Genomic DNA, 14,064 nt, shown 5'->3' on the forward strand with positions numbered 1-14,064 from the left:
AAATTATTAAGAAGAATTTGTGTCTCCATCATATGCTTAACTGTGCCAGGAGTTAACATATGCATAAATATGCACATTTGAAATAGTTTCTAAACAAAGCGCTACAATTTAGTAAAGAATCTTTAAGGGCTTCCTATCTATTTGAGGACCAGGAATTGTAAAACACTAGGAAGTGGGTGTGGCAATGAAAGCAGTGCTGGGATTCTTTATTTAAAATGACATCCTGTGCCAATCTTGATCCCTAAGGTCCAGCCTTACAGTGACCCTGCCCACTTTTTGTTTCTTCCTTTCCCCTTTGCCTTGTCCCCTTCTCCAAAGTCAAAACTGGTGGCTAGGGACGGGGGTGGGGGCAGCCACATTTCTTAATACCAATCTAGTTTCAGATGGTAGAGGGGTGTGTTGGAGGGTTGATGGAGCCTATCTGAGTAGGCAGACCCATGCTGTCCTTGCCAAGGGAACTCAGCATTTAGTCACAAAGAAATGTTTTTTCTTACTCAAGTTTCTTCCCTACAGACTATGTGTAAGTGAGCTACCAGGATCAAGAACAGGCCTTTTTGGAGTTTTATTTATTGACTGTTCAACATCATCAAGGTCCTTTTTATAATTTTATCATTCGTTTTATTCTCATTGCTTTTTGAGGTTCCTAGTAAAGGTGGAAATTATGTCCATCTTGACACTTTGGAATTATCTTTAATAATTTTTTTCATAATCTTCTTCATCCTTTATATCAATGAGTCATCAAAACCTTTGAAATGTATTTTCTATAGATCCTTCCTCCTGCATTCTAATCCAGAACCTCACCCTTCCTCTCCTGCAGTACTGGAACAGCCTTTTAGCTTGCCTCCCAAGCCTGATTCTTAATAAGCCCCCATTAAATATTTGCCAGATAATGAATGAATGAGAAGCTTCCCTCTTGTCTTTTCAGCATTCATTTGCCCATCTAATCTTTTTAAATGATCACTTCATGTCTCCCTTGGCCTTGCAACCTTCAGTTCCTCTCCATTATCTACTGTCTCAAGTCTAAAATAACATATCTGATTTTTCAAGGCCTTCCATAATCAGCTCACCCTTCCTATCTCAATCCTATTTCCAGTTCAGCATGCATCTTTGTGCTCTGTGCATCTGGTCTTCTTGCTGCCCTGCAAAGGGGGCCAGGCTCCTTCCCACTGCATTGTGACTGCTTGTGTTGCTCTCCCTAGAAACTCCCTCCCTTCACTCTACTCTCCTGTGCAACTCATACCCCTCCTCAGAGGAGGAAGCTGAGTCCTCCTTTCATAATGTCTTCTCTGTCTTTAAAGTCTCAAGATACTTGTTTCTTAGCGCTTCATTATATTGGCTGTATTGATCTCTAATTGGTTTAGGTTATTTTAAGCCTCTTTAGGGCAGAAGCCATATTTTATGCATGGTAATGTAGCATCATGGGCTTTGGAGTCAGGCAGAATTGGGATCAGGGCCCGACTCTACTAATATTAGTCGTGTGGCCTCGTGGAATTCTCTTAGTGTTAATCCTGTCGTGTGTAAAATAGGGGAAATACTTCCCCCAGCCAGTTGTGGTGTGAAGATAGTCTACTGTGCATACTCAGTAACTAGCATACACCTGACAAAGGTCTGCTCATCCCTCAGCAATGAGTAGCTGAATCCTGAACGGGTAGCATATATTTGGTCATGGCTCAGCTTAGAGGCCCAGAGGACCAGGATAACCATGCAGTGAATCCTTAGTAAGTATTATCCTGCCCTTACTTAAAATGGCTTGAGCTTAGATTATTCCTGGCTACAGCTCTGCTTCTGGGATGTGTTGCTATTTTTCCATCTGAACCTTGCCAGGAACACTACTGCCTTAAATTTTTTTTTTTTTTTGCTGCTGCTTTTGCAGCAAGCTCCTCCATTTCATTTTGTAGGATCTTGCTGCGTTGGAGTTGTACCTAACTCTTCTATTGATGCCTGCCCTTGTAAAATGCATTTTTCTGTTTTGGAGGGTGGTCCGTGTGAGTATATATATTTGCCTAGTGGTTTCTTGGCAGAATTCTGGGTACAATGACCTTTCTGTATACCTTGACTTGAAAGCATGTGAATAGTGTCTCACTGGACTATTGATTCTTTCATCAGTGGTCTTTGGCAATCGTGGCATTCTGAGAAGGGCCTATGTTTACAGTATCAGAAATTACCTATCCGTGGACCTCAGTGTTTGTGGTTGATGTGGTTGACTGGGAGAATGGGCAAACAGAGGTGTGTGCCAGATGACTTATACAGATATTATTTTGAGATCACAGTGTAATTGTATCCTAGTTTGTGGTTGTGTTTACCTTCCAAATACAGTTTTAACTTCCTTATCAAAATACATGTGTTCTAGAAAATTACCTTGTACAAAGAATTTGGTGAAGCAAATCATTTTCTGGTGCAAATTTCATTAAAATGCTAAGGAAGTGTTGTGGCAGGAAGAAAATCAGAGATGCCTTTGATAGTAGCCAAAGAAGTAGTAAAAGAAGCAGTTCAAGTCCACCTGAAGTGGTCACCAAGGTTGATATGGCATTCACACTCAATCTTTCTGCTCCTAGTGAGCTGCTGTCCAACGTTAGGAAAATACTACTATTCAACGGTTATTAGGGAAATAATCAATCCCAGCAGAAAAGCTTCCCTTCTTGATTTCCTTCCACAGACAACTTAAGTGTCCTTGCACGTTATACACGTGACTCACTGTGCTTTGAAAGTTGAAGTCCTCCTAGGAAGAGTGTCTTGTGGTGGGACTCACCTGTGCAGGCTGGAATCAAATCCTGTGTTTATTGACCTGTGAAGTTGTGTCCGAGTTTGAAGAAAGCACATCTTTGAAGATCTGCCACTATTTTTTTTTAACTATTTGGGCCTAGGAGTAGCAAAATATTCATGTGCCTTTTACCAAAGGGAAAGTAGGGAGCATTTGATACATCTTTAATACTCTATAAAATGTGTGTTATATTCACACATTTAAAAAGTAAGCTACTCTGAAGATAACAAGGATTCTATTCTTCTTAGTTGGGTCTCTGGATCTTATATGTAAAATGAGAATGTTGGATAATCATTAAGGTCCCTTACAGAAAAAAAAAGTTCTTAATTCTATAGTTTGAAGTTTCTGCGACGTTATGCTTCAAACTTAACTCCTATTGAATTTACCATTCAAATCTATACTAATTAGCATTTGGTTATATTTAATCTTACGTTAAATTTTTCCTAGATTTTAGTAGCCCTTGTGGCTACTATAGAAGATAATACCTCAGAACAAAAAGATAAAGTTTTATGGTGTAATGTACAACTATGTTAGCCAATATCATGGAAGTTACTATCAGCGTGAACTTGTAGTTTCCAGAAGATAACTGTCATGGTGACTCAATTTTTTGAAATGGAAGGGCTGTAATAGTACCTCACATTTCGTTTGGTACTTTTCCCACCACGCTGAAGACCCTTAGTAGCCACTTGATAAATTGTACAGGGATGGCCCAGAGCTTGTAAGCACCAGGCATTTTTGAGGAAAGATCAGTGTGAGTCATGTTTTACCTTTCTCCAGGTGAAGTGTGACCTGTGATAAAGTACAAATAACATGGCACTGCCCTTGTGGCCACTGTAAAAGATAATGCCCCAGAACCAAGAAGATAAAGTATTACGGTGTGATGTCCAACTACATATTTGACAATATCATGAAAGTTACTATCTGCGTGAACTTGTAGTTCCCAGAAGGCAGCTGTTAATGATTTTGTCCTTTTGGACATTGCCTTTGCTTTGCAAGTAAATTTATTAGAGAACAATTTAACTAAGACAAAGCTGAGTGAGAAAAAAGTAAGATATACCTGCCTTCATGTTATCTTAGCTGTTGAAAACCAAATGTTTTCCTGAATTAAAGTTTTAGGAGTCATAATTTTTGTGCCTTAGTCCCAAGATAGTTGTCCAGTTTGCAGAGAAGAGGGGCGTGATGGGATGCCAGGGGGGTGGACTTGGCAGTACAGGAAAATTACCTATGGTCAGAATTGCTCTTTACGGTTCCGTAAGTTGCTCATTCATTAATTAATTCATTCAACACATCTTTGTTGTGAGCTCCTATTTGTCCCAACTGTGCCAGGTAGTCTTGTGGGTGCTGGGAATACAGCTGTGAACATAAAATTTCTTCCCTAACACAACTTATATTCTAGGGACAAACACAGTTTTGTACTATATGTAACCCTGAAACCTAGGGGTAAATTAAGGTTATATGGAGACTGCTAAAGTGTTTCTGCTTATTTTTGAGGTTTCCTCTATTTCAGAGGTGGACAAACTATGGCCTACGAGGCAAATCCTTCCCGCTGCCTGTTTTGTGGATGAAGTTGTATTGGAAATACAGCCATGCCCATTTATTTATGTATTGTCTTTGCTTTCATGCTATACCAGTGGAGTTACGTAGTTGTGACAGAGATAGATAGGCCTCAAAGCCTAAACTGTTTACTGACCCTTCACAGAAAGTTTGCTGACCCCTTCCCTATTTTATTTTTACATGAAGCCTTTAATTCCTTAATTCATTTTATTGGTTTGTGATATGTGATACTGAAGCATCTTACACTGAGATCAGCTCCTTAGTTAAATATGCTGTAATGTCAATATAAAGCTTGAATATGTGGTATGTTCTTAGTCCCTCCTCCATCTTCTCCACACCCTGCCTCGCCCACCCCTAAAACGTGGGGTGGCAATCAGGCAAGCAGTCGAAGCTGGAACTGTTATCACCCTCCACAGTTTTCATTAAGCTAGTGGATGACCTGGAACAAGAGTCCACAGAGGTCAGGGTAAAGTTATTTTTTTCAGGCTCTTTAATATCTTGCTCTTACTTTGGTTCTTCACAGTCCACAAAAGCTACCTGTGTGTCCTAGTTTAAAATTCAAGACTTTTTTTTAAAAGGTTCATGGCATGAGCACCTTTTGTATTGTAGGAGAAGCGATAGGAAGTTGTGGACCATTCTCATGGGATTAAGGACCTGATGTATGAGGAGTTTTTTACTCAGAAGCTGAGGTTGAAGGAAGAGACACTGGTAAAGGCATGGCACAGTTTCTGGGGCATAGAAGAGGGCACACCAAATAACTCATTGTCTTCTCTTGCCATCATCCAGTTGATGGAATAACTCAACACATCTTTAATGCTCTCCTCTGTCAAGGTAGACAAAGCCAGTTCCATATAAAGAAGGTTTTTTGGCCTCGTAGCTGCTATTCCCAATGAAGAAAAAAGCAGTAGTCTAAGAGGCAAAATGCTTAAAATATTTGTTTGCTGAAATGTATATAAGCAGAAGAATTAGGCTCCAGGGAGAAAAATATAAACCCAGATGTACGATTTTTAGGACCTTTTTAAAATAAATTAACAGTATTAACTTACTTTTATAAAGTTATGACACATTTGAACCTAGAATATGAAGTGTAATTATAAGCCCGTAAAGGTGTAATGGAACTCAGAAGCACCATGAGAAGGGTCACTTAATGACTTTGCACATTATCTACTTTTCCTATGAGGACAGATGAAAGTTACAGAATCCTTTCATGGTCAGACAATTAAGGCTAAGGGAGACAAGCTCCTCCTAAGGGTATGAATGGTGTAAATGGGCCTGGTAAACCCCAACTCCCAGAGAATCCCAAGTTTGCATGTAATTTTCTGTCCCCTGTCTTAGAAAATAATGTTACCGTTAATGCAGTGATCACCAAGCTTTCAAAATAAAGAACAGACTCCAATTGTCCCTGGCTCCGGCCTCTGTTTTCCAGGCTGTGAATGAGCAAGGCGCCTGATTCGAGCTGCTGGCCACGAGCAGATGTTCCTCGCCTCCACTGAGGATTGAAGCCGAGGGGAGGGAATTGGGGCAAATCACAGGAAGGTTTTCCCGAAAGTCACCTGGCCGGGAAAATCATAACGTTTATTTCAAAGATTTGCTGGAACTCTTTGAAAGAGAAATCAAGCTGTCTTTCTCTGTTAGTTGGGTACAGCCTTACCTAAAGGCCAAAGGCCCAATCTGGTGGCATGCAGGGGGCCTTTATGTGATTCTCTGAGACTCAGTGGTCCAGCATTGTTGTGGGAGGGCCCTGCCCAGCCATTCTTGTTATTCACCATTCTTCCACCTCAGAACTTCAAAACATTTCTGGTCAAACAGTTTGGTTATCTTTACTTTGCACATGAAGAAATAGAAGCACTGAAAATTTTGAGATACTTACCCAACGTGGTACAGAAAATAAATAGCAAAGACCTAATTCAAATTTGGGCCATTCACAGAACCTCAGAGGACTTGCTGTGTGCAAGCGGAGTGTGAGGTAGGAGACAGAAAGATGAAGGAAGCCTGGAGAGTGGCCAGGCTGATGCAGGGCAGGCCTGCAGGTCATTCGCCATGGGGAAGGGGCTGGCAGGGGGTGAGGACAGGGTGCTGTGGCCTCATGGGAGAGGCTGTTCACTAGGTCTGTCTGCGGGTTGAGGCAGGAGGCTCCAGAGAGGTGGCGTGTGGGCTGGGAAGAGGAGTTGATTCTTCACGTTCATGTGGCCTGGCTGAGGCACTGGGCCACTTGTACCTATCTTACAGCGTCTCTCTGGGGCACTGTCTTCTCTAACCTTTGTGCATGTGACCCAACAAGCAGAAACGTTTATCCAATTTTTTTAGACAAATGCTTGTTTGTTTGGTTCCTGACATACAATCACAGAATCACAGAGCGTCAGAGGAGGAAACCACCTCGTATCATCAGGTCCAATGCCCTGATTCCCCTAAAAGTAAACCCAAGGACCAAGAGATGCCCTGAGTCACAGCTGATCAGTGTGCTGAATGGAAGCAGGCAACAGTCTCTTTGCATTTGCTTTGCTCTGTGGTGGGCATGTTAGCGCTGCTGGGGGTTCTGGTGAGTTTGCTCATGTTTGATTGCAGAAGGAAGCCAACTAGAGCACTGCCATGTCAGTGGTTTCCATATTTGGACTTTGAGATACAAAGTACTTCTTGTACTTCTCTCATGCTCAGATCCTCCAAAGATTTCCTGGTCTTTTGATCTTCTGAAACCTTTCCCTTAAGTTTGGTATAGACAGCCTGGGTTCCTATCTCAATTCTACCACATTAGTTGTATAAGCTGGACACATAACTTGCATCTCAGTTTCCTTATCTGTAAAATGTGAAGGATGATAATAATAGTACTATAGACAAGTTGCTTGTGCCTGTTTCCTTACCCGTAGAGATGATAATCATAGTAACTACCTGGTAGCATTGTGAGGACTAAATGGATTAATGTATGCAAAGCACTTAAAACAGTATTGTGCACATAGTAAGTACTAAAATTATTATCACATTTTTGGCGTATTTGATATATGAGGGTGCTATGTGTGGATTAGTTACAGTGAGTAATTTATCGAAGTTAATTCTTGGAGTCAGAGCCGTATTTAGAAGTACTGCCGGTTCTAACATGCTAAGTCCCAAATTAATGGCTGGGCCACTACTTTGCACTCACTTCTCAGGCAGTGTTAACTGTCTATACCAGGAGCTGAATTTCAATACTGTCAGCCACAGAGGAGACGTAAAAGACTCAGGGAAGATGAGTGTGTGCTTGTCACACAGTAAGAAATTGCTCTTCTCTTCTAAAAAAGAACAATTTCTTTTGTTCTCTTCCAATTTTTCTTTAAACATGAGGGGTTTCTTTTTCATTCTTTTACTTTGTCACTTTTGATAGAGGCATAGGAACAGAGAATATTTTTTTTCCAGTAAAACAAGTGGCTGTGAAGGCACAAAAAAAAGACAACTGAAAAAAACAAATGGCAAATGACAACAGAGAAGGTGGAGGCCGTGGTGAGCTGCAGAGCGCATGCCCAGCCCCAGGAAGAGGGGATGTTTCTCTAGCTTCTTATTACCTTGGCGGGTTAAGGACCCCATGTGGTTAGCTTTTTAGTTTTTCAAGAGAAGCCCCAAATCGGGTTTTACATATGAAATTTCCTATTTTTAAATCTAGGATTTAGTCTCTAGACTGCAGTTTTCAGTTTCTGGTCCACACAGCCTGGAATCTGTATGTGCTAATGTCATGTACTCAGAGATTTCGGGCCAGAATTGCAAAGTATTGTCCACTGTGCAAAGTTAAAGAGAAGAATGCTCTGTATTTCAAAAAGGAATGCCTTTGTTCATTGGGTAAGTAAGCTTGGATTTCTGATTTCATTCCTAAAGCACTCAAGTTTGAATGAATGAAAACCACTGCTGCTGTAATTTAGATGATTGTATGAAGGTCTTTGGGACCTTTTGTTGAAGAGTGGTAGGCTAACTATAATAATATCCCACAAAGACATCAAGTCCTAATCCTTGAAACCTGTGAATGTTACCTTCTATGGCAAAATAGAGCATCAGATGTAATTTAATTAAGGAGTTTGAGATGGAGAGATTATCCTGGATTATCTACATAGGTCTTAAATGCAAATACAAATCCTTACAAGAAAGTGGTAGAGGAAGATTTGAAGACAGAAGAGAAGACAATGTGACCACAGAGGCAGAGATTGGAGTGATGTGGCCACAAGCCAAGGAGTGCCAGCAGCCACCAGAAGCTGGAAGAGACAAGAAATGGATTCCTCCTAGAGCCTCTGGAGGAAGTGATTTCAGCCCAGTGATACTGGTTTTGGATTTCTGGCCTCCAGAAATGTGAGAGAATAAATTTGTTATTTTAACCTGCCAACTTTGTGGAAATGTGTTTGAGCAGCTGTGGGAAACTTTTTACATTTTTTAAAGATTATTTTTTGTCAGTTATACATGGATCGGAATATTGGTGATATGTCCCTAACAAGAGAAATTAGCCATTATTTAGAGCTTAGTGGCCCAGAACCTTCCTCTAGATTCCTAGCCAGTGATCAGCAAAGTGACTTCTCCTTTCTTGTGTACCACTCTCTTGTGTAGCACTCTCAGCTCCACTCCTACTGGTAACTTACCCCAAATGCAGTGTCTCCTGGTCATTTGTGTATGTTCCACTTCTCCAGCTACACAGAAAGTCCCCAGAGGCTAGGTCTACCACTCACAGCTCTTTGGATCTTATATCTCAGTACTGAGCATAGTGCCTTATACTTAATTTTTCATTTAAGCAATACTTTGTTGATACTTTAACAACTTGAGCATATTTCAGATATACAGGGATATCTGAAATATATGTTTATATACTTTATAAAAATGAATGTTTTACATATTTCTATATTGTGCAATATAAATGTGAGTAAACCTCACAACCATAGAAAAGACAAAAGACAATAGTTGGCCTCTTTACCAAATTGTAAAGAACCCAACAGTAGAGACTGTCTTGCACTAACACTTATGGACTGAGGTCTTAATGGGACAACTTAAGGGTAAAGTGTTGTGTTGACAAACAGAATGATATGCTTGAGAGGAACCAGAATGACATGAAGGTGATTTGTCTTTATACTGACTTGAGACTTGAGTTAGATACAATTAAAGACATAGGGTAGCTTAGTGGCTATTGTTTTACATGAACAGTCCCAAACACTGAGTTAATACGATATATTGAAGTACCCAACTTTTTAAAAAAGAATAGCTATGGCATAAGCATTTTACATCTTTGACATTTGCTTCTTTCTTAGAAGAACTAAATCTGCAGATATAAATGTCTCCCACTAAGTATCAAGGAAGGATATACAAACAAATAGTCATGGTATGTTGAAACTTTTTTCCTGCTAAAACTCAGATTGAGAGTTCTATATTTCCCTTGGTTGCCTTTGACTAAAGCTCTGTGGCTACATGTAGTAAATTTCATTATCAGTGACATGCAGAGTGGCCCCCACATTGGGCCCCACTCGTCATGCAAGGTGGGATCCCTTTGTAATTGTCACCTGCCACATTACAGGGCTAGGACGAGATTCCACAAGGTCACACAGCGTGGGTTAAGGAGTAGGTTTTATTGGAGAGCAATTTCCAAATCAAGGGATAGCAAGAAAGAGAGGCTTGGATGTCCCAGTTTCTCACCATCTTCATGGAAAGTCATACTGGGCTGTGGTACTTTGTTGAACATGCAGTGTGGGCATGAGAACAACATTTATCTGTGGGGAAATAATCAGACAACTTGCAGAGTCTAGGTTTAGATGCCAGCAGTAGATAGTATTATAGTTTTCTGGGAAATCCATCTGCTCACCATGGGGGGACTTTAAGGCCCCAGGGAATTGGGGTTTGGAAACACCCTGAGGAGAAGAAGGAACTCCCAGCTCCAGCTAGCTAGTTGTTGAGGCAACCCTGAGTGATACCTAGGGCCATTTATGGACATTCCTTGTTGTACCACAATGATTTGCATCTTATTTGTATCATAGGTTCTTTCATAATGGAAGCAGGTTATGATGGATGGAAAATGAACATTAAGTTAATATAGAATTACTACTTCTAATTTGTCTCCAGTTACACACCTCTTCAGTCTTCAAAACTATGCTAACTATAAAGGTCTATCACTTCCCACAGAGATGTTTGTATTTTGTCTCCTAAGGTAGCCTTGGCCCACTGTATCAGGGATGCTTTTGACTGTACTGGCTACACTAATAGTGGCTTCTTCAACAAAGACCTTCAATTAGGTTGTAGAACAAGAAACCAAAGGCATATATTTTCAGGAATCATGCGGCAGCCCACTGATGTCATCAAGGATCAGCCTCTTTCTTTATGGTCATCCTTCCTCTGCAGATGGAATTCTCATAGTCAGTTATAGAGTTGACGTCTCATAGTCACCTCGTAGTCTCATGTCTCATAGTCACCTTGGCCCCAGCCCTAAATATCACAGCTTTACACAGTCATGTTCAAGGAAGAGACATGGGGCAGTCTCTTTGTCAACTGTCTTTATTAAGGAGCAGGTTCTTTCTCAGAAGCCTTCCTCCTCCCTTAGGAGCTTATTTTCCTTTCAATCTCATGGTCAGAGTCATAGTCCCACTCCTAAACACTTTTTAGTAGGAAGGGTAATTATTTGCTTGGCTTAGACTGATCGTAGTTCATGCCCTGGGGCTGGAGTAGGTGGTTGCCATGCCTGAGTATGTTGAATCCTGAGTAAAATCAGGGTTCTATAAACTAAGCAAGAAGTTTAAGCTTAAGGGGAGCATTGCCTATTGGGTAGACCAGCAATGGCATCCACCATAGCTCCCTTTTTCTAGTACATTTTCCATCACCCTGTTGTTTTCCCAGATCAACAGTGAGGTTTTATTCTTTACTTCCAGATTATGACATGAATCATCACATTTGGGCCACCACAAAAAGGCTGAATAGTTGAACAATACTGATCCGAAGTGTATTTAACCACTTCCTGCTAGGATATGCTCAGAATTGACTGTGGGTTGACTGGTGCTTCATATCTAATGCTATAATAATTTGACTAATACCACTTCATTTTTTTCAGTGTGAGAAATACTTCACTAGTGTGGAGAACAGAAAGCTCAGACAGTGGTCATGGTTCTGTTCTCCAGATCTATACATAGTACAACTAATCTTTCTCTCTAATATCCCTTTGTATACTTGAAACAATTCTCATGGCTTCCCAAGTCTCCTTTGCTTCCAGCATCCTGTGTTTCTTCACCTCCTGTTCTTGTGCTTTCATATGGGTCCCTTATTATGTTCTTTAATGTCTCCCTTGAAGTTAGGCATCCAGAGTTGAACAATAATTCAGGAGTATGACGGGACTATCATGTCCCTTGTTCCAACCTGGGGCCGCCATGTTGCACAGCTCAGGTGGGTATCATTCATGTTATATTCTGTGTGATTAGAGTATCCTGGAGTTGTACAGTGTATCAACCTTATCTGAATGCTCTGTTCCCAATAAGAGCTCCAATAATATACTATCTTTGGGGAATAAATAGAACAACCTTAGAGCTATTTGCAGCTGCCTACTGAGCATCTCCAATGAGAGGTTTTATACGTACCTCGAATTCAACACCCCAGGAAACAACCCATATCTCTGCATGTTGTCCAAATAATACATACACATTCCCTATCTCAAACCCGTATTCTCCTGCTATATCTAAGATTCACCCAGTCCAGTGCCTTTGTTCAGGCCTTCATCATATTTCACCTGGACTATTGCAGTAGCCTCCTAACTAATCTCTCTGCCTCTGGTCTCTCTAACATCTATTTAGGTTCCAGAGGAATTTTGCTCATGGCAATTCTCTGCTTAAAAACTCTGGACAGTTCCCTTCTGCGGGATAAAGACCAAACTCTGCTGCATGACAAACACATATCCCTTCATAATTGGCTCCACCCTGACTTTCTAGCTACTTCCTGCCATTTTCCCACTGCCCTCCATTGGTTTTATGCCCTAGTCCTGTACTTCTCAGCCCTGGTTGCATATTAGAATCACCTGGAGAGTTTTCAAAACCATCAAAGCTCAGTCCCCATCCTGACCTGCCTCTTGGGGGTGAGGCTGGGCCTCAGTAGATGTTAAAGTTCCCCCAGAGATTCTAATGTTTAGCCAGGGTGAGAATATGAGGCTGTGCCCTCTTGCAAACATACCAAACTCTGGTACCAGCCAACCTTTTGCGCAGTTTCCTCTACCTATAATTCTTTTCTCTCCTTTTCCCGTGTAATAAGAACTCGCTTGTTCTTCCGTACCTCAATACTACCTCTTCTCTGAAGGGTTGTCAGATCTTTCCACTCCTCCCAGGAGTTGGTTGCTGTCTCTACTTTGTTCTCTTAGCGCTTTCTACATTTTTCATGTATGTGTTAACTGTGAGTTATTTAAAGCACAGACCCTTACTTTATCCATTATGTGCCCCAAAAGCCTTGCATATGCTTAACATCTCAGTAAAGGTTGAATAAAATTATATACTGTCAACCTGCCATCAATTCTTGAAGAGACACTTGTCTGATCCATTGTACAATTGTTAGGTGATTACCTGAAATATCATAAAACATTAGAAAGCAGCTACCGTGTATGGTGAGAGTCAAATCTTGCCAGAGTAATTGAATTTTGTTCCTTGATAATATGACAGACTAACAAGGAGGAATTGTCAGGGTGACTGTGTTCAATGAGTGATTGAATCTGTCTTAATTTTAACAAAGCTCTTAATTCTTACACAAATATTAATAGTTTTCTCAATGATTATCTAGGAAAGCATTGTCCCAATTGTACAATTTAAGTGGATGAAGAAGTAGTGGCACATTAAATATCAAAGAAAGGCTTCTTTTATTAATAATTGAAAGAAATGAATCAGTAGTATAATGCCATTGCAAAAAAGAGTGGGGGGAGCTACTGTAATATGTACATATGTAATATGTATTAATGCTACTGTAATATGAATCATTATTAAGTTTTGGTCACCACAGTTCATCAAGGAGATGGAGAAATGTGTGAGGATTCAGAGATGAGTGCCAAAGATAATTAAAGGAGTGGAAAATGGGTCCTATGAGGAAAGGTTTTGTAATTAAGGCAGGAGAAGGCCAAGAGACATACACTTGATTACTAGTTTCATGTGTATACATATTTTTATGACATGGTTTCTTTATATCCCCAAAAAACTAAGCATGGAAAAATTAAAATTTTAATTAGCTTAAATTAGAATATGGAAGTTTTGGTTGGACATGAAGAAAAATATTCCAACTAACTGGATTACAAAATACAAATATGATTATGTTAATCCCCTAACGAAAAAACTTTAATTGACTTCCCATTATCTCTAGGGCAAAGCCTACTTAAAAAAAAAAAAAAACCCAAACAGATCGTAGTTTATTAGCGAGGTGATTTTTTTGGCGAATGAAGTTTCTAGTGATTTTTTTTTTTAGGAAGATGACGTATCACAATAGTTTAGGAATCTTGTTGGAAAATGAAATCATGTATAATACAGACATCACGTACAGATGTTCTTCAGCTTATAATGTGGTTATGTCCCAATAAACCCATCATAAATTGAAAATATACTAAGTTAAAAATGCATTTAATACACCTAACCTACAGAATATCCTAGCTTAGCCTAGCCTACTTTAAATATGCTCAGAACACTTGCATTAACCTACAGTTGGGCAAAATCATCTAAAACAAAACCTATTTTATAATAAAGTGTTTAATATCTCATGTAATTTATCAAATACTGTACTCAAAGTGAAAAGCAGAACAGTTGAATGGG

The 14,064-nt window shown here is 40.1% G+C and overlaps 1 protein-coding gene across 1 annotated transcript in view; it reads left to right on the top strand.

The window, feature by feature from the left end:
- ICK (intestinal cell (MAK-like) kinase) overlaps positions 1-14,064 on the top strand; it is a 70,445-nt gene that overhangs the window by 1,039 nt on the left and 55,342 nt on the right. The gene's annotated exons all lie outside the window — the stretch shown is intronic.

The sequence above is a fragment of the Propithecus coquereli genome, unplaced genomic scaffold (genome assembly GCF_000956105.1).
Source record: "Propithecus coquereli isolate 6110/MARCELLA unplaced genomic scaffold, Pcoq_1.0 Scaffold29, whole genome shotgun sequence".
Lineage (NCBI taxonomy): Eukaryota > Metazoa > Chordata > Mammalia > Primates > Indriidae > Propithecus > Propithecus coquereli.